Raw genomic sequence first — 22629 nt, forward strand, 5'->3', positions numbered from 1 at the left:
TGAATGCTGTACAATAAAGACATAGTTTTTCTGATGTTTTTAAATGACTTTCTTTTTGAAGTAATTAGTCCAAAGGAGCTTTGTCCCTGAAGGATTATTGTTTTCGTTTTGCGATTTTGGAATGAATCACTATAAATGTCTGTTTCACTTTTCAAACTGTTGCCACAAAATGTTAGAGTCCTACATTATATTTGAAGAAATTAAATAATGAAAAATCTGCATAAATGTATGTATTTTTTTCACATTGTGATAAAACAATAACAATGATACCTAGAGCCACCGAATTTTGAATGACGTAATCCCCTTACGGATATGGGCATGTGGAAGCCCAAATTTGAAATTTGAAATTTGTTTTATAATCGATTTCATATTTTGTAAAACTTTAACGAATTTTTGAGTAACAAACTCAAAGATTTGAAAGCGAACAATGGCAACACTCTACGGGGGGGGGGGAAACTTTTTATCTCCAGCTTGTGGAAATGGTATCGGAAATTCTAAAGATAGGCTCCTTTTAAAATTATTTTGCGACATTGCTCTGGAAGTGAATTTTATGGTTTACGTGCGAAGAACATGATATTTAATAAATAAAGGCAACACACAAGACGTTAAAAACACTCCTTTGGACGTAATTTAATATCTGAAAACTTTCAGATTTTTTTTTTTTAATTTCTTCCTTTTTTCTCTTATTTTTAATATTTGTAACAGCAAATATTTTTTAAAAAATTTGTATCTCGATATAAAATGATTTTCGAACTCCCAATGGCTTTCTGTTTAAATATTTTCTTGCGTGTTAATAATTAGCAAAACTGTTGCAAGTATATATATATAAACAGCTCCGAATGTCCTGAATTCACAGTTAAAAATTCCTGAATGTCCTCAATTCAGAGCTGTTCTATTCAAAGCTAAATAAACTAACGTAAGCCTCTTGTATAAGATGTATTAAACATAACATATCTCATGTTTTTAGCTGCAGAATTAGATCCAAAATTTCGGAAGAATTCTCAGCTTAAGAATACAATGAAAAAAAAAAAAAAAAAAAAAAAAAAAAAAAAAAAAGGCGCTTGTTTCAACGCGTAAGGAAACTTCCTTACACGAAGATTAAAGAGCGAAAGTGCAATAAAATTCATGTTTTTCATGGATCACCAAACAAAATCTGCACGCAACTCGGGTGGACAGTGACCTACGTGGATTGACTAAAAGAAAAGAAAAGTGATTAAATCCGGCTTATCTGTAACCTATCTGGGTTACAGAAAATGGGAAAGCCATCGGAAACGACCCACTTCCGAAGAAGATCGCCTCCAACTTCCTTTTGGTCGCACCGGATGGCTAGGTCACGTAATTATTGTTTCGCTCCCCAGTATATAAAGGGCAGTTTCCACACCTTAACCGAATGCCGTAAACACCAATCACGTTTTGCTTTTAAAAGGTGAGTGAGATTTCTGTTGGTTTAACAATTTTCGCTTTCATCTCGAATATACCTTAAGAAAATAATGTATTATATAGGAATTTATGTAGTTTAGGGTAATTATATTTAAAAATATTCAGTATATATTGTTAGTTTCCTCTATGTTTTTCTATTAGTTTTCCTCTATGTAAACTATGTTGTTTTCTATTAAGTAGAAATTCATTTGAACTTTTATGTATTTGAAGTGTATTTCTGATTATTTTGAAAATTTATTACGTATATGTTGTAACACAGTTATATTTTGAAGTTTGCATTTGAAAATATTATATTAAAAATTATTTGTATGGGGCTGATACATTGGAATACTAAAGTTCCACAAAATATTCCTTCTTTAGACAGAGAATTTAAAACTTGAAAACTTGAATCTTCATGCCTTTTTATCATTTGAAACTTTCGAATTCCAATCTGATATTAAACCTGCATTAAAATTATTAAAAATCTAATATTAAAAATAATAAAAAAGTTTAGTTTACAATCTAGGAAGTATTAATTTTATTTATGACCAATAGAAGCCTTCGATTGAAATATTAACGCTATTTTTGTCATTTCAATGTACGTAGATCAAAAATACTTCCCCTTGGCAACTTTCATTACAAGCTCAATTTTTCTGGGCAGAATATAAGGCTTTTCTGTACTTTTCTGTACGCATGTAAAATATGCTTAGTTGAATCTATATTAAATCTCTTTAAATTTATTATAATTTTAAAATATTCCAGGAAATTTTAAAAATTTCATCTGTTGCTACTTAGCAGTGGAAGACTGCTGTTGAGAACTGGTAGTTCGTGCTAGTTTCGTACGCAGACAAATGGATAGGCTGCATGTTTTCTTTTAGTAATTTGTCCCATGGGTAATATAAAATACGAGCCAATTTTCTTTAAATTTCCTCCATGAAGGTATCCCTCTCCTTACGATGATAGTCCTTGTAATGCTTTGTGATATTCAGCTAACAAAATTTAATAAATTCAACTGTACTGAATTATTATGCTAACAAAATGAATGTTAAGTTTAAAAAATTTTAAATGTTTATTCTTTAATTGCGTAGTATTTAAGACGATAAAAGAGAAATTTGTTTTGTCTTCATTAAAACAGGCGAGTTTTTTTTTTTTTTTTTTTTTTTTTTGTTGTGTGTGTGTGTTTGTCTCAGTATTCTTAAATTTCTTTTTTATTAAACGCACATTTTGAAATTTACTTCAATAAAAAGAAAACTCGTCTTCTTCCTTTTCTTTTTCTTCTGTTACTATTCTTATTTGAGTGATTCAGAGATACGAGAAACTTCCAGGATTCACATTCGAAAACGTTTAGTTTGGGTTTTATCTCAATATTTTTATTATTTTTTTACTTATCTTACCTTTTACTAATTTTATATTTTGGCAACTAATGTTCATACAACACGAAAGTATTTTTTAAGAACTATTCTTCATGCAGGCTTTTGCAGCATATAAACACCAAACCCTAAACAGATATAAATCTGGCAGTAGCTTACTTTCTAGATATTATTACGACTAAACGCGCTGATATCAGAGCAAGCACACGAAATTCATCGAGGAAAGAAAGCAAGATCGCGCCCGTGATCGGCAAGAGAATTCGGTACTATACAGATGACAGTCCGACTTTTTTGAAACTAGCCTCCAAATTTTGAGGCAGAGCAGCTCCCGCGCATCTTTTCCTGTCATCAATGTCTGGAGAGGACTCCACATATTTAGAGTGCCCCCATTCCGCACAGACACTATACATTTGCAAACATCCAAGTCTTCTCCGGGTTTCGATACGGCAGTCAGATTCACAAACCACTATTCCGGTTGGGTGGTGCTTACTTTCTTTAGTTAAGTAACATCTTTTATGTTTTAAAACAATGACTTAACATAAATGCAAGCAGGCAAGCTTATAGGACATAAAATTGGATTTGCAAACATTTCGTTTGAATATGCACTTACCAATCAGCAAAAAAAAGGAATATGGTTCACAAATCAGGGCTGAAATCTCTTAACTTTTTATTGCCTTTTGAAATTAGGTATTTTTATTAACGTATAAATTATAACCGACATATTTTAAATGTTTCTGAATCAAGTTTTGACTACAGTATTTTAATCTGAGAATCTCTTTCGTCAGTATTGTATGCATATTACATTTTACTTCCATGCACTCTTATGGTACATTTCTGAACACATTTCTATTAAACATCTAATTATAATAATTATTACTAACTAATTTAAATGTTGTAATTTAAATTGTAGATTTAAAGTATATAACACTTGAGGTAGTTTTGAAATGTTTAAAATGTATACTTTTCTGCCTGTCTTTGTTCAGTAGTAATTGTTTGAAAATTTCCATTTTACATTAGCTTTCTTTAAATATAAAGGGAATAGAAATTTGTAGAGGAAGTAGAAATTCGTTTGCTTTATTTTTTCGGCATTTTATTCTCTGCGTATTAAACTCTGATTTTTCTTTAAGAGTAATAATTTTAATTTATATATATGTAATAATTAAAATTCCATAGTCAAAAATACACTTAAAATTCTAACTGTATGTTCTTTTCATTTTAATGGCGACGGTATCTTATTTGAAAGTACGTGGAATTAGATCCACAGCCCCGTAGTCAAGTTGTTTTTTCCCGCCTTTCCTACGCGTACAGTTATAAAATGTTCTAGAGATATTTAAAGCGAACTGGAATGGCTGACGAGGCTGACGTCATTTCTTGGAAGCTCCGCCTTTCCAGAGGCTATAAAAGGACTCGCAAAGGAATATCAGGGTCTTTTATCGTGGTTGTAAGGTATACAGAAAAAGATTCAATCATTTAGAGAAAATAGAAAAACCACAAGAAATTCCCGCTAAAGATGACTTCCCCGAATTTATTCAAGCTTCAGGCCAAACTTATCAAGAAATGCCTAAAAACCTTTACAGTGACAAAATTAAGCAGAAAAACCCGCAGGAAAATTTAGCAGAAATTATTAAAATTTTCAAAGATCAGAAAACCTTTTTTCTCATGAAATCATATCCACAATAGTTCAGAGAATTAAATCAGCTAAATCGAATATGCAGAAACTTTGCCTAGCTTTTCAAGCCATTGATATGATTCTGAACTTTGCAGATAAAGATTAATTCGCAGCTTCTCTCAAGACAAGCATAGCCGAGCGGCAGAAATTCTCAAGCTGCAGATCCTCACATCGTGGGGTCACGTTTACTTCTCTTCTAGAGACTCTGAACTAGGTGCAAAAAGTACTTTCCATCTTACTGGATTCAACTCATCATTAAAGACACCCTACTTATAATATATTGGTAAAGGCCGCACTAGGCTGATTGCCTCTTAATTGTGTTATGACATAGACATAGACATATCAGGGTCTTTTCTTTAATGTAACAATGCAGTAAACTTCATACAAAAAGTTATTAGTAATTCTTTTTTATTTAATCCGCAAATATGATTTTTGTAACTGCTATTTCTCCTGACCAATAATAAACGAATCCTGTTTTTTAAACTTATCGTCTGATAATTTAAGCTACGACTACATCTCTGATTCTTCACCAATCTGTTTATTCCGGACAAAAGCTGGTACATCACATATATATATATAATTATGGCTTAGATTTCATCCCATATTAAATGAAATATATCATATATATATATATATAAAGAGAGATCGAGAGATCAAAAACTGAAAATTGAATAATATTTAATTAAAAACTATATACAGAGAGTGAACCGCCCGCCAGAGGCTGTGTAATAAAGTCGCTGAACACTGGTAGTTCAATCTGCGATTCTAATCCCGGCGAATGGTTGACTGCATGGCTTTCATAGTCTTCCCCATGTGTAATGCGTATAATAGCCAGCTTCCCTTAAAAAGTCCTCGACGAACGCATCCCTCCCCTTTGGCAGGTTTATTATTTCCCGCCCAATCAGGACAGTGGTTAGTGACTCTGACTGCCGTACCGAAGGACCCGCGCTCGAATATCGGAGAATGTAGGGATGTTTCAAAAATATAATATCAGTGCGATATGAGGACACTCAAAATGAGAGGCTGTGGTAGGGAAGAGTTGTGCGAGAGTCTCGGACACGTCCCCTAGGGTGCTCTTCTTCAAAACTGGGGGGCAGAACTGGGCAAAGTCGTAGTGTCACCTATATGACGCTTATGGATCTTTTCGACAACAGCTGCAATCTTGCCTTCTTCCCACGATGAATTTCGTGGTATTGTTCTGATATCAGACAAGCGAAATTAGTCACAGCAAAACAAAAATATCTCTATATGTTTGTTTTGTTGTGACTACATAGGCTGTTCACACATTTTTTAGACGATGTATATTGTAGTCACAAAACTAAATTGCATAAAATTCTTGTGTTTTAAATGTTCTATTTGACATCCCTTATTCTGAACTCTCTTTCGACACCGCAATTTCCAGGATAATAATGCCTTTTGAAGCGGCAGAAGAGATATTCTATCCCATTCCTCCCGAACAGCTTTCCAGAGTCCTGTTAGGGTTTTGGGACAACGTTTGGATAATGCAGTTTTTAAAAGTCCGAAACCATACAAATCCATAGGTGGCACATCGGGAGATTTAGTAGGGATATCAGTGAAGGGTATGGCCTTGATACCAGTTTTTTGTTCCAGTCCTTTTAGGAAATTTACAGTGGATTTTGATGTGTGACTGCTAGCTTTGTCCTGATGGAGTCTCACAGATGAATGGCACTGTGGGTAAGCGATGGTATTTCATTCAGAAAAATGGGCGATAAAATATGTTTCTGATAGTATTTGGAGTTAATCTTGACATTTTTTTGCACTCTCTTTATTTTTAACTTGCCATTATAAGAAAAACCAGCAACAATCATGAACCCTTAGAAAAACTTTCTTTCGATTCTTTGAACCATGTACTTAAATTTTTTCTCCTCTTTCATGGTAATAAATGGCTCTTTTTTTTTGTTACATTCATTTAAATACACCCATGCTTCATCTATTGTGACAATTGTTTTCCATTTTTCTTTGGATTTTTCTTTGGATATATGTTTCTCATATAGAATTCTGCAGCGTGTCCTGCGTTGCGGGATAAGCTTTGGAAGAAGACGATGCACATCGCATTTTTTCGCTTAAGATTAAATCAACGTTTACTATTTTGTTTACAGTGGACACGGAGCATTTTAATGATTTTGCAACTGTCCTTTGACTAGGGGGATTTCTTTCAACATTAAACAACGTACCTTTGCAATAGTCGAAGATGTCTGTTTTTTCCTTGGATACTTGTTTGGAATTTTTGTCCCTCCTGAGGCTCCAATTTGACGTTTGTTTCCTTTCTTGTTGATGATATTACGTATCGACGCTTTAGATATCACAAAACCATGACTCTCACATTGTTTTTGGATAACGGAATATGCATATTTCTCTTCGGAAAGAGCGTAAATATAGCCTTCGAACCACTGCTTTGTTAAATTCGCCATTTTGAATAAACACAAAACGTTCAAGCCACAGACGATAATTTTGACTTTTAAAAACATAGTACAATTGCAATTACTTCTTTTGCAGCAAACAATTTTTTATTACCGCTTACCAAAATCATCTAAAAAATGTGCGAACAGCCTCTGTAAAATAAGGAGATAAAGCCTTTAATTCGTCAATCAGTTATTTATTAATTTTCGAGCATTTTGCTCTACTTTAATTGCATTTATTTAATGAAATATTTTTTTAATTTTTCATCTCTTTCTCTCTCTTTCTCTTTCTCTACATATATATATATATAGATTGATAGATAAATAGATAGATATACGTATGTAGTTGCATTATTCAATTTAGAAGTGGACCTTCTTGTTAGAGAACCGCACATCTGCATAATTAATATTTCTAAAATATATCTCCTGAAAGAGTCCTCTTTTAAAGTAAATATCTTCGTTACCAAATTCTTTACTACAAAGCAAGCGAACATTAACATCAGCATAAAACCTTGAATTTCGCGAAGCTAAACGTCTAAGTATATAATCGGTATAAACTTACTCTAGACCTAACTTTTCCGTTACATTTCTTAGCCATACTAATAACCTATAGTTTAGTTATTGTATGCAAAGAAAGAAGAAATAAGGAATCGATCGTCTGCTTGAAATCCCATCTTTACACAAGCAGATGATTTCAAAAGTTTTGACCCCGATGAGCCCAGACTAAGGAAAGTTTCTAATATATTCCCCAAGATGTAGAAAATTATTAACAAGCCAGGACATTACTCTTTTACATTGCTTGCTACCAAACACGTGTTTGAGTTACGGTTAATAGACAGCTGCATAATGCAAACCTAACAAGACAATGATACTTTATTAATTTATTAATTATTTATCGGAAATATTTGGAGCAAATACAGTTCTGTATATTAAAATTCTGTGTTGTAAAATCTAGGTATTATAAAACATAGCTAAATGTTGAAAAAATAATTATTTAATATTTATGTTACAATTTAATTCAAACATTTTAACCAAAACTAAGTATTTTTTTGAGGGAAAGTATTTGATGGAAATATTAGAGCAATAGGTGGGCATCAATAAACCTTTAAATTTCAACAAACAAACTTTGGAACTTCCAGTACTTTGGAACGCTTTTCAAACTATAATTTCTGCCACAAGATGGCCCTGTATGTCCATATGGTTTCAGATACATGTAAATTAGAAATGAGAGAAGCATGACTCACATACACGTGTTTTTGATTATATAAACAAACGGGGAAATAAATGTTTCCGAATGGCGTGATTTATGACGTCTCTTTAAATCGCACTTTATTCGCACGTGGTAGTTGTTTACTGCAAGTAGAGAAGTTTTATTTGCTCTAAAGCGTTAGGTATTTCGGTTTGCAGTTCAGTTTTTAGAAAATAATTAGATCTTGTTAGACGTGAATTCTTTGTTTTTACCGTTGCAATGTCGAAGCGTCGAAAATGTTTAACAGAGCATGAAATAGCAGAAATGATGCAAAATATTTCAGATATTGATTCTGAAATTCTGATATTCTGATATTGATTCTGAAAGATTAACTGAAAGACATTTTCCAAAACTTTGTTCAGAAGAGACTGATAAGAAAATGAGACGACGGTGCTTCGTTTGTTCACATTCCCAGAAAAATCCTCCAAAACGGCAAATGAGTTATTTCGAGTGCAAGGAATGTAACGTAGGACTGTGTGTAGATCCCTGTTTTCAAATTTTTCATACGAAAAGAGAATTTTAAGTAATATATTTAGTTTTCAGATGTATAATGTTAAAAGTCATAAAATGGTGAGTAATTAAAATAAAATGTGTAAAATATGCATTTAAACAAGAAATAATTTAATTAAAGTATATAAAAATATTTATAAAGCATAAGCCGTTTAAATACTCCATAGAGCATTATTAAACAATGCGTTGATACTTCGGAAATTTCATGGATTTAGGCTTAGTAGCAAAAAAGCCCCCGGTCCTGGAGAGACGTTCGCGTAAGACACTGCCGGCCTCAGCGATAAGCGCGCGTTTTCGCTACCCGGCTCAAAGGGGGATAGATCATAAAAAGTCAGCCTGGAATGCATGAGAATATTTTACAAGAATTCTTTATGCTTAATTAACCATTGAGAATAATATTTTACCTATCCCTTAACACAGACGATAGTCTGGGCTATTTATTTTTCTTCTTATCTGAACTATTTTTTATCAAAGATATTTAAGCAATAGAACAATTTCGATGCTGATATTTGTCATAACAAAGAAATCAGTTCTGGAATTCCCAATTTAAACATAAACATATTATTATAAATGCTCGGTGACAAGGGCTATATGCCTAAAAGAAGGTATGCCTTCATGGAGTCATGGAGGACTTTCCTAAGGAAAACTGACTCGTATACACATGAGGAAAGCCAAGAAAAAGCCCATGCTACTAGCCCTTTCGAACAGAGATTCGAACCCCTGATGGACCTACCAGGGTTCAGCGTCTTAATCCTTCGGCCGCTGTTGGGCCCCATTGAAAAGAAGAACATGTATTTGTTCTCTATGGTCATTTCGAATTAATGCCAACAGCATTACGGCCGTTGTTATCGCCAGAGGTGGTAGTTCTGTGTAATGAAATTTGCACTGCTGGGTGTTCCTAATTACTTGCAAGCTTGTTTATATCTTATCTTCCTGTTTTTATACTGCGTATGTACGATAAAGAGACTACTGTTGGTTTTTCTTCCTGATTTAATGAACACCAGTGTACTTTTTTCTGAATAATACGAACGCACCAGTGATAGAGTGGTTACGACCGCTGGATACTGGGAGTTCAAATCGGTTTCCACCTCAGTCAAACACGCTGGCTGCATAACTGGTCTCTGTGGTTTTCTCTATGTCTTACGAGATTACGAGCCAATTTTCGTTAGAAAGTTCTCCTCTTAGGCATCCCTGCTCTCAGGCATCTAGCCCTCATTTGTTTTGTCATATTCCAGTAGTCTAACCTCATATCTGAATAACACGTTTCAATGAAAAAGAAGTAATTCCTTTTATCTTTCCTTTAGTCGTTTTAAAACCTATTTACAAACTGCATTCGAGATTCACTGGTGTGTATCCTGAAGTGTTGAACAAAGCAGGTTGTGTTTTCACTCCTCCAAGCTTTTAGAGAAATTTACATTATGTCTTTTATTCTTAGGCGCTTTTGTGGAATTCTCTGCGCTCTTCCAGAACACGTTTTTAGGGGTAGCCTAGAATATTACATAGGTATCTACGTATCAAATATCTAAGCACTTTTTTCCGTTACATTTCTTAGTCATACTAATAACCTAAAATTTATTTATTGTATGCAAAGAAAGAAGAAATAAGGAATCGATCGTCTGCTTGAAATCTCATCTTTACACAAGCAGATGATTTCAAAAGTTTCGATCCCGATGAGCCCAGACTAAGGAAAGTTTCTAATATATTCCCCAAGAATGTAGAAAATTATTTACTACAGGGAAACTACTTGTTTGATTGCAAATTAACAATTTGGACTATTAAACTAGTTTAAAAAAACCTACGAAAATTGGAATTAAGTAAAAAATATTGGAGTCTTTAAAGATGTCTTAATGCTACTGAAGTGGAGCATAAATGATAGATGGCAGCAAATTCTTTCCACCGCTGAGAACTTTTTCACCAATGAGGAAGCTCATATATACCCATAATTAGAGAACTTGATCAACGTATGTTAGCAGTCTTAGTATCTTTGTAGTGATCAGCTCTAGTTTAAAACAGTTTGGGGAAGACTGTGAACTAACACGAATATTTCTTGTTTTTGTTAATGAAAACATAAAAATGAATCGATACATTCATGAGTTCATTTTGAAAGGTGCTTTGTTTTCGCTGACTTCAAATTCTCTGGAAACAAATGCGAAAATGTCTCTGGATCTGTAATTTAGAACTCAATAAGTGCAAGGTTGTTGAAATTCTAATTTTTCACTTTTGCTTTCAAAAGTAACGCCTTTTTATGTAATTTTATTTCATTAATGTACAATGCTTGTTAAAGACTAAAACTGCTAAATACTTTACATTGTTAAATAATTCCATAATTCCTTACCCCGTCCGAAACAGAGGTGGAAAAAAATTGTAAAAATTTCAGTAGATAACATACAAATCTTCACATACACACACACACACACACATACATACACACATACATGCACCACATAGCATGAAAGTCTGGTAGATAGATTTTAATAGATATTAAAATAATGGTACAATGTAAGTACATTTTTTTTTACATTATTCAGTATGCCCCCAGAAGATATAGTAGTTAGTAAAACCGCTGAGTTGGCTTCCGACCCGGTATAGATATATCCATGCGGAATTGGTTACCAACTCGGCGGGAGTCAACCACTAGCTACCAGGCTGCAGCCCTCGGTAGCCCCGGCTGAGCAGACGACATTTATAAAATGCAAAAAAGAGATATACATATGCATACAAAGAAGAGTACAACAATGTACAAAGAAATATATGCATGTGCATACAAGGCACTTGAAGAAGAGTACAACAATGTACAAAGAAATAGTATATATACATGTGCATACAAGGCACTTGAAGAAGAGTACAACAATGTACAAAGAAATATATACATATGCATACAAGGCACTTAAAGAAGAGTACAACAATGTACAAAGAAATATATACATGTGCATACAAGGCACTTGAAAAAGAGTACAACAATGTACAAAGACATATATACATGTGCATACAAGGCACTTGAAGAAGAGTACGATCAAAATATATGTATATACATATAAATACAAACTCATATACATAGTACACACTTACATGCATAGAAATTCCGAAACAAATAAAAGTATACATACTCTCAGTCATATTGATATATACACCCATACATATACGTTATCATGATAGTTAAAGTTTACCAGAAGCATGCCATTGAGGTACGCGTGATCCTTAGTATACCATAAATAAAAGATATAAATATGTACAGATACATTACAGCATTCAGATATAGTACGAACTTTATGTATAAAAACCTGGCACGAACCTACCGTGGTACCGAAGGGTCCAGGTTCGATTCTCGGAGAAGGCATGGTTGTAACAGTCCATCCCCTTATAGGAGGCAACGATGGCCGCAATAAATTGTCTCCACAATAAATTGGATATCACTTCCGTCCTTAGGAGGGGCCAATGTTGAAAAAGCAACTGTCCGCCACTGGATTAAAAATGAATCATTCTATATATAAATAAAAAGTAATAATATAGCAAAATGAAAAAAAAAAGTTTATATCGCTATTCCCTGTTTGTTAAACAAAATAGTAATAAAAAGTTGGTACTTACCTATTACCAGAAAAACTTTCGCGCACTTTGGCAATCTTTAACAAAAACAACAAACAAACAAAAAAAAAAAACTTATAAGGTATTCTCTGCCTCCTTCCAGCATGCATCCGTGATGTAATGGTAGCACACTCGTATTTAAAAAGTCCAGATTCGAGTCTCGGCGAAGGCATTGCTCATTTTGCATGTACTGCTGCTTACCTCAAAATAACCTAATGGCTTTACAAACTAACTTGCAAATTATTATTTATTACATAATACATGCATGTTACAATATACATTTTTAAGCTTATGCATTAGCTTAATTAGTATTACCTTGTTATAGTAGGTTTTATTAGGTAGGTCATTATCATCAAACTCAAAGATTAGGCATTTATCTTGAAAATCCCATGAATAAATATTTTACTAGCTAGTTTTTACTTCTCTTGTTCTGGTGGAAATTTCGTGGCTAACCGATTATAGATTGAATGCAGTTGTGCTCTTTAGCGATTTTGCTGCAAATTACAACAATCCTGCAAAAGGTTTATGTTAGTTTCTTCCCCTGCAGGGAAATTTTACGAATGCACATTTTAAATTGAGTTTAAGAGAAAATTCAGGATTTGTCTGTAAAAATCAACTGGGAACAGAACAAAAAGAACATTTATGCAAATAAGTGATCTTGCTTGTTAAAACTGAAGAATTCCTATGCACATGGTTGTCCTAGTTTGACACATTCTGAAAAATTGTCGATTTTTACAAAGGTGGTTTCGATAACACGTAAAACCCGAACAGTATGTCAGTCCGAACAGTATGAGTTCAGGCTGACTTTAGAGATTCCCAAATCTTTTCTTAGACTGACCCTTTTGAAAGAATGGGTTTCTTCACGGACAGCCTTACACTTTTCTCGGATATTTACAGCATGCAACATAATCGTAATAGGAATAGACGCATATAAATAACTTAAAAGTTAAATATTAACTTTAAAGTTAACAATTAGACTACGAAATGAACATAGCATTTTACAAAAAGTTAACAATTAGAATAAGAAAAAAACATAGCCTTTTAAAAAAAATGACTTATTAGATTTAATAGTAGTTCATTAAATTTTGTATTGGTATTATTTTTAATTTTACAAAGATACTTAGTTTTTAAAAGTAAAATCATAAATTTTAATTGTAGAAAAACAAGCTGGATTTGAATTTGTGTGATGGCTGCCTTTGTTGTATTGATTTAAATTTTTTAATAACTAAAATGAAATTACTTAACTCAATTTTTAAATCAAAACTAAACTCAGTGGCGTAACAGCCCTAATGGGCCAAGGCCTGCAGGGCCCGAAACCTGATTTCTTGACCGCGGGCCCAGGGGTGCGTAAGCATGTGCCCTGAACAAGTGGTCAGCTTGTCGCAGGATCCCCAGTGTTTAGTCCCCAAGGGAACTTGGTACTCATTTTATCCAGCCATGTGATGGAAATCAAAGGAGGAAAGGCTGAGTCGACCTTGCCCAGCCCGGGAATCGAACCCCGGATTTGTGGTGCTGCTGCGCGATGCGCTAGCCACTGCGCCACCGGGCCTACAATTTTTAAATCACCTCGTTCAAAAATATTCAGATTGTTTTCCATACTATATGATTCACATGAATAAAGCCTGCTTTCTTTAGTTTAGAAAAGTAAATGTTGAATCGTTTGTAGAGACATTCGGTTAATTGGAAAAGCCGGAGAGATGAAAAATTAGCAATCACCTTCGCCGGGAATCGAACCACGGACCTCTGAAATACCGGCTCAATGTGCTGACCACTACACCAAGAAAGGCAGGTTAAGAAGGCGGGAGAAATACTTTATATACTTCCCCCTTTTTTAAAGGGCGACTGGGGCTTTTAAGGGACCCAATCGTCAAATCCTGGGTGTGGAGAGTCATCATCCATAACCCTTTTAGTTCGGGCGCCACTGTAAAGTTATTAGACATTTTGAAAGCAAGCGAGAAGAAAAATGAGCAATCGACTTCGCCGAGAATCGAACCACGGACCTCTGGAATACCGGCCAGCCTGCAAAACCATTACACCACAACGCTAGGAAAGCGGGAGGAATACCTTATTTACTCCCCTTTTTAAAGGGCGACTGGGTTATTAAGGGAACAAATCGCCATATCCTGGATGAGGAGAATCATCATCCAACACCCTTTCAGTTCAGGCGCCACTGTATAGACATTAGGTATCTTTGCAAGTAGGGAAGATAAAAAATTAGCAATCACCTTCGCCGGGAATCGAACCACGGACCTCTTAAATACCGGCTCAGAGTGCTGATCACTATACCACGAAGGCACGCTAGGAAGTCGGGAGAAATACCTTACATGGTAGCAGCTTTTAATTTGAGGTACGGTACCTTTACTAAGACAAATTTTATTTCCAAAACTTAGCATAATCTCATTTAATCAATGGAATTTTGATTATACCGATCAATTGTCAATGCATATTCGGCTATAGACTCCCTTGATTACCGCGTTCCTATAAAATTTCATTGACTCCCAGGCCCATTCGGAATACTATTAATACTGACCCCATTCGAAATCGCTATGATAGATCAAAACACTCTCCTAATCCTCCTGAGAACTTCTTTAAAATTGAAAAAAAAAAAAAATATTTTTAAACAATAATTTGCCATTCGATGTACACTAAAAATTAGGAATTTGAAAATATTATTATTTTAAAAAAAGTTTTTGGGAAATTTATACATTGCTTATAAAATTAAATTGCCTTAAGCATTGTTGACTAAATTCAGACTATATTTCCAATTGGCAATTAAACTGATCTTGAAGTTTCAGATACTGTTACAGTTGTGACTTACTCATGAATAATCATGATGGAATGAAATACTCGTTAACTGTTCCAAACCGTGTGAACATTAAAGGAAAAGCACAGAAGAAATAAAGAAATTAATAAAAAGTTGGTTAAAAAATTATAAAGCGTGACAACTAACAGAAGAATCATTTACAAATCTGCAGTTTGTGGTAACGCTTTCATTATTATAGTGTAAAATCTTTGACATTCGATATCGTCTCACGTAGCCACGGCATGCTCTAATAATTCACGATTGGTAAAAAATCGTTTGGAAGTTCATGCCGTCAGTATTGTGATTAGTGAAAGAACAGAAGCGTGACCATCTTAGTGACTCAGAAGTAAATTTAATATGTGATAAAAACTAGGTGACTACAGAGGTACTTACAAGGTTTTTCATACTGATATTTTCCAGCTCGTTAGGTACGCTTCAGTAAAGATGAAATCTCCCATTGTGAACAAGGAAATATAAAGCAGTTGTTCAACGGTCTTCCAGTTTTCTCTAAAATGATGTAAAATTATATTTTCGTCTAATATTTATGCTCAGCAGTTTAATTCATTTGTAGTTGATAACATATATAAGTATCTGTAGGTTTGCATGCAGATTTACCTATCAGATATAAATAAGATTTATTTTAATTCCAGGTATGCAAAAATAATGACTACATGAGATATACAGCGAACATTGTAAAATACAGGGTGGTTATAATTTAAGTTCCACTTTGAAATGGTCATAAAAGGAAAACTACTGGACAAAATGTTATCAAACTTGGCAATCGTGGTAAAGGTGCTCATGGGAATTTATTTTTCCGCGAAAACTAAATTTCCAAAACTTAGCTTTAAATGGCAATATTGTTAAACGAAATAAGGATCAGAATCTAACTTAACCCTTTTATTACAAGAGTTTAAGGGGACTCATACACCTTAAACCCCTTATGATCTTCGAATATGTGACTGTTGCAAGAATTGGGATATTTTTTTTTATTAAAAAAGCAATTACTTCCAACGTTTTACAGCTCATTACATAATATAGCTGCTTCGGAAAATAGTAACCAGAAAGTTTGTGTTGCCAAAAATATTTTTGTAATCTAATCCTCTTTGTGACAAAATATTTCGCCATGTTTCCACCTTGCGCGCATGATATTTTAAAAATGGATAATGGTACGTAACCTGAAATTAGATGGAATTCTTTATATGGGCACTACTTTCTCACTGAACCAACAATTTGATAAATATTTTAATAATGAAAAATTTTATGGACGAAAACATTAAAAATTTTGTTAATAAAATACATTTTATAAACATAACTCAAAATAAAATTAAAATTTAACATGAAATTTTTAGAATTTTAGGTTGACAGTAGTTTGCAAATGTTATAAAAGCTATATATTAAATATGGAATTAAATTACGAAACAGAATGTTTTAAACTGTGCGCGCAAGTTGAAAACATGACGAAAAATGTTGTTACGAAGCGGATTAAATTATAAAAATATTTGTGGCAACACAAACTTTCTGATTACTATTTCAAAAAGCAGCTATATTATGTAGTCAGCTGTAAAAAGTTGGTAGTAATTGCTCTTAAAACAAATAAGTTATTCTAATTCTTGCAACAATCTCTTATTCGAACATCTTATCGGTTTTAAGGTGTATGAGTCCCCCTTAACATGTTGAAGAAACATTCTCCTAAACAAAACTACCATTTAAAAGCGATAAAAATCAAGCGCGCCATCCGTGTAACAGAGAAATCCGTCCGTGATAACCACAAATTAGAGATTAAAAAATGTGAGATCACAAATCACTTGCAAAAGTGTACTCATTCCGAAAATCGCTTTCTTACAAAATCGCTCACATTATCTACCCAATTCCATTGCATTCCCCTAGTGTGGTATGACAGGTAGTTTCATAATCGGACCATTTTTTTTTTTTTTTTTTTTTGTAGAGCAGTCGACTTCTGAACCTGTTACATGCACTGTGACCGCAGCTCGCTTAGCGTCAATGTTTCAAAGTCAAGTCGTCAAAGACGTTTCGTGATACCTGAACTGCAGTAACATGGCATTTTAGACCCTACGATTTTCATGCAGGACATGGAACCACCTCCCATTGGTACATGTGTCACACAGTTATTTAAACAACATTTCACGAATGAACGGATTATAGGCCAACACCTCCCTACTTCTTGGTCACCCCGGTTACCAAACCTCAACCCCCTGAGACTTTTGGCTATGGAGATATCTTAAAAGCACTATTTATAGTGATAATGTAAACAATTTCGCGGAATTGAAAGATGCGATGCAACGACATGGACGTAACATTTCTCCTGATATGCTAAAAGATGCTGTTGAGAATGCAGTAATACGATTTAACGTTCTTTCGGAAAATAGTGGACGCCACATGAAATGCTTTATAACTTATTTCAGAAACGACTAAACACATTTTAAACGGTTATCTTCATGTCTTATTTCGTTTGACAATTCTGAATTCAGCGCCATTTCCCCCTTGATATTGAATTTTTGAGCTTTTTTGGCGTGGGAAATAAGACTAGAATTCATAAAGTATCATTTAATCTATATTAGTTTAGAGTTTAGTGTGCACAGAATAATAAATAAATATATAATAAATAGAAAAATAAAGAAGATACCGAATTGCGGATAGTAGTAAAGAAAATGTTTTGGGTAAACCGTCATTACCCAGTACTTGCGAACCAGACAACACAGTACAAATAATTTTAAAGGTTAGTTATTCGATTCAAAGCCGTAATTAACTAAGTTACCGATAGATGGCGCCCTTAATGCCGTAACGGATAAATCATGTCTGTTTCCTTAGAGATGAAAGACAAGGTTAGTTTCTTCATTAATTTTGGTATTCAAAAGAACTTTTACATTCTTTGCGAATGAATACCTTAATGTTTTTAACCTTTAGGGAACCAAATTACTTATATACACTTACCCTGTATGCCAGGGGTTCTGAACCAGGAGGGAATTTTTCCTCTGGGGGGGGGGCAAATTTCACAGTTTTAAGCAGGGTCAGCCTTTATGTAGCTCTCAAACGTTTAGTTCATGTATGTTAAAAAGTCTTTTCTCCAAGTGTTTTGGTATTTATCAGTATTTTTTGTATTTTTTCTCGTTTAATGTATAAAACACGTTAAAATTAACCTAAATGTAAGAAAGATAAATATCTGAAAGCATTCAAATTTTACATTAAGCCCGAAGCGATTTTTATTTAAAATTTTGTGTGTTACCTTTACTTATTAAAAATCGTGTCCTTCGCACTTTAAACATAAAAATCAGTTCAACAGGAATATCGCAAAATAGTTTTAAAAGGAACATAGTTTCAGAATTACCCTGCACAGTCTCGCGCGCTGGAGATAATTTTTTTTCCACACAGTGTTGCCATTGCTCGCTTTTAAATCGTTAAGTTTTTTAATCAAAAATTTGTAAAAGTTTTACAAATTATGAAATAGATAATGAAACAAATTCTAAATTCAAAATTCGGGCTTCCACATGCTCATATTGGGGTGGAAACGTATGTTATTCAAAATTTGATGGCTCTAAGTACCGTTGTTTTATCACAGTGCGAGAAACATACATACATTTATGTAGGTTCTTAATTTTTTTAAATTTCTTTAAATATAATGCAGGGCTGTAACATTTGGTAGCAACAATTTGAAAAGTGAACTGACATTTCATCACAAAAATGCTAAAACGAAATTAACAGTCCATTTGGGCAAATTACCCCTTTGGGCTAATAAATGGATATATATGTGTGTGTGCATTTTTCGAAGTGTGGAAAAGAGACGGGAGAAAAGGATTTTCTCGGATCGCTGAAAAGGATTTTCTCGAATCGGTGAAAAGGGTACATGGGGCAAAACACGTAGGTAATAACTGTTCTATATGCTTTGAATAAACAGGGCTGACTCTCTTCATTTTTTATCACATGAGTGTTTAGGATCAGTTTCAGTTCTATTCCATCGCTCTTAAATTTCTTCATAAATAATACCCCAAATAAATCTATTGCGAAAATTTCAAATCATTACTCCTGATAGTTTAAACATAACTCCATTTTAAATTTACTGCAATTATTTATAACTATTTCATTTACATTAAAATTCCTTCATCAGCTTTTAAAGGTATTAATTATATCAGAAATTCTTTCATGCCTGTTTGGCATGCAATTAAAAATTTGCAGAAGACGAGCAGAAAAGCAAACACTTCTTACTGTTCTTCAAAACTCTTTAAGAAATCGTTAAGTTATTGATTAAAAAGGATTTGTCAGGAAATTTAATTATAGTCTGAAAATCAGCACATTATTTAAACATGCTTTTACGTCGGTTCTTTATCTGCAAAAGGACTGAACATCTATAAAATTATATAAGCGTTTTTATCACTGCTTCAGCATATTAAAATTTAAATAGTAATTATGAATTAGTTTATTATTTATTTGTTTATTATAAATATTAATAAAGTTATCCAGGAGGTAGAGGATATTAAAGTTTTGATTTAACATTGTCAGCATATTAATCTATACAGTGCAAAGGCATATCTGGTAGGACAGCCTTAATAATGATGACAAAAATAATTATGATGAAAGATGTATCATAAAGGTATCGCAAAAAATACTTTTTAACATCATGGGATTCCCTTTGGATATTGTTAATGAAAACTTGAAGCGTATACTCTTCAGAGCCATACTGCAAATTTAAGAAAAACTGAAGTAATTTTTTCCTTCATTTTTAACTTAGATATGATTTTTTTCTTTTTTAAAGCACTTTTTAATTGTTTTAAATATCAAAAGTTCAAATTTTTAATTTTTTTAAAAAATTCTCTTTGAATCGCGTTTTAAAACAAACTAATATCCCCAAAAAAATTAATCTTTTCTCTGTAATAGAGTTACACATCAAAAACAGTCGCAACCAAAGATGTTTGCCTTTGACACCTACAGATGGCAGCACTACAATGAAATTTGGAACTAACACAGTGAAAGAGAAAATGCATGAAAGTGTACTGGAAGAGCGCAGCATAAGCACTTCTTTTATAATAAAAATAAAGTAATACACATCTTTTTTTATTTCAATTTTTGACACTTAAAATCGTCATTTCGTATATAATAGTATTAAGTAACTAATTAAAAATAAATAACGATTTGAAAACACTAGATTAGATTTTATTTTATTTTATTAATAAACTAAGATATTATATATTAGTATTGTAAATTTTAAGCAAAGGAATTAAAAAAATATATAGGTCTGCACATATGAGAAGTTTTAGAAACAAACCACAGTTTACCTGTTTTCAGAAATCTGTCAATTGATTGAGAGGATTTTTTAGTACCAAAGTTCAAAATTAATTAGTAAACTAAACAATTGTTCTCATGAAATGAGGAAATGCGCATCTTCATCGTCATTTGTATGATATGAAAACAAAAAAAAAAAAAAAAAAAAAAAAAAAAAACTTGAAAAAATTTAAAAACCTTTTCTTAAGTATATCTTCTCGAACTATTTTTTTATTAAACTTGTTATTAACCCGAAATTTAATTTAACACTCCTAAATATAAATAAAAATTTCAAAATTTTTTATGATTCTTCCACCAGTTATCTAAGATTTTATTGTACCAATTCTTGTGCAAATTATCCAAGACTTTATAGTTCTAATTCTTTAAAATTTCGTGCATATTTTAAACTCAAATTTATCATCAATGATAAATTTTACATTATAGTCAAGGACAAATTTTCACCACTAAAAGTATATTGGCTAAACTAGATATTATAAAAATGCTGGATACTCCAAAGAGAACAGCTCTGTCAAAGCAAAAAAAAATAAACTTTAGATGTCTTTCTAAAGATTCTTAATTCATATTCGTCAAATCGGATAATTTTACTTTTCCGATAAGGTTGCAAACATAACTTAGAGAAACTGTTTTAGGAATTAATACAGTTACTGGTCGTAACAGATTAGATAGTTGATTGCTACAGTGATATACTCAGTATAATGTTTCGAAAATTATGATTTTTAGTTACGTTGCATATGTGATGTTCATTCTTAAAATAAGTATGTATTTTTTAGAACCCGAATCTGCTTTCTCATCTATGAGTTATTTTTATCTATACTATCATTATCGACAAGTCTTTCTTATTCAGAATAACAGTTTTTAAGCACAGTGGCGCACTGTGATGTTAGCAAACAAGATTCCTTTACATTTCTGGAGTAAAAAATTATAATACAGGTATATTATAATCCTCTTATAATACAGTTTGCTACAACACAGTTTCGTCTTACAAGCTAAGAAAATTGCGGAAACTCTTATATAACACTGCATTAATAGTTTCACTCTAGCACGTTAATGACTACGCATAAAACATCTTATAAACGTTGTGTATGTACATATTTCAATAACACGATTTTTATTTTAAACATTTACAAAATTACATTGTAGAAACATTAGGGTTTTTTTTAAATTTTTTAAATGTTTTTTAAAGTAGGAGTGATGCCAAATGCCTTCGCCGAGAATCCAACCACGGACCTCTGGAATACGCGGCCAGAGTGCTGACTACTACTACGCAGGCATGTTACGACTACTACGAACACTACGCAGGCATGTTAAAAAGGCGGAAGAAATAGCTTATAACGTTACGTACAACGCCATTGAATGTAATCACAATAACGAACTTTTTATTTACACACACAAAAATTAAATAAATTCCATAAATCCTCGCATTTTCCAACATCGAAATTCTTTAGAAACTGAGTAGTACTCATTATTTACAAAGTATGTACAGAGGCTGTTCACACATTTTTTAGACGACGTATATTGTATTCACAAAACTAAATTACATAAAATTCTTGTGTTTTAAATGTTCTATTTGACATCCCTTATTCCGAACTATCTTTCGACACCGCAATTTCCAGGATAATAATGCCTTTTCAAGTGGCAGAAGAGGTATTCTATCCCATTCCTCCCGAACAGCTTTCCAGAGTCCTGTTAGGGTTATGGGACAACGTTTCGTTAATGCAGTTTTTAAAAGTCCGAAAGCGCAAAACTCCAAAGGTGACACATCAGGAGATTTAGTAGGAATATCAGTGAAGGGTATGGCCTTGATACCAGTTTTTGTTCCATTTCGTTTAGGAAATTTACAGTGGATTTTGATGTGTGACTGTTAGCTTTGTCCTGATGGAGTCTCACAGATGGATGGCACTGTGGGTAAAGCGATGGTATTTCATTCAGAAAAATTGGCAATAAAATATGTGCCTGATAGTATTTGGAGTTAATCGTGACATTTGTTTTTTGCACTCTCTTTATTTTTAACTTGCCAGCAACAATCATGAATCCCTTAGAAAAACTTTCTTTCAATTCTTTGAACCATGTATTTAAACTTTTTTCTCCCCTTTTATGATAATAAATGACTCTTTTTTTGTTACAATCATTTAAATACACCCATGCTTCACCTATTGTGACAACTGTTTTCCATTTTTCTTTGGATAAGTGTTTCTCATATAGAATTCTGCAGCGTGTCCTGCGTTGAGCGATATGCTTTGGAAGAAGACTATGCACACTGCGTGTTTTCGCTTTCCTTAAGATTTAAATCAACGTTTATCATTTTGTTTACA

The 22629-nt window shown here is 33.1% G+C and overlaps 1 protein-coding gene across 3 annotated transcripts in view; it reads left to right on the top strand.

The window, feature by feature from the left end:
- The first annotated feature begins 1304 nt into the window (after nt 1-1304).
- LOC118191437 (uncharacterized) overlaps nt 1305-22629 on the top strand; it is a 33805-nt gene continuing 12480 nt past the window's right edge. Inside the window, exons 1-2 of one of the 3 annotated variants that reach the window (XM_035362241.2) lie at nt 1401-1426; nt 19913-20072. The gene's annotated coding sequence lies outside the window, so the exon portion shown is untranslated. Of the gene's footprint in view, nt 1427-1500; nt 1522-19912; nt 20073-22629 lie in introns of those variants that run through there. The other 2 variants (XM_035362242.2, XM_085812338.1) reach the window with 2 other exon arrangements.

The sequence above is a fragment of the Stegodyphus dumicola genome, chromosome 3, assembly GCF_044657685.1.
Source record: "Stegodyphus dumicola isolate Sdum_Otavi_A_Nest chromosome 3, ASM4465768v1".
Lineage (NCBI taxonomy): Eukaryota > Metazoa > Arthropoda > Arachnida > Araneae > Eresidae > Stegodyphus > Stegodyphus dumicola.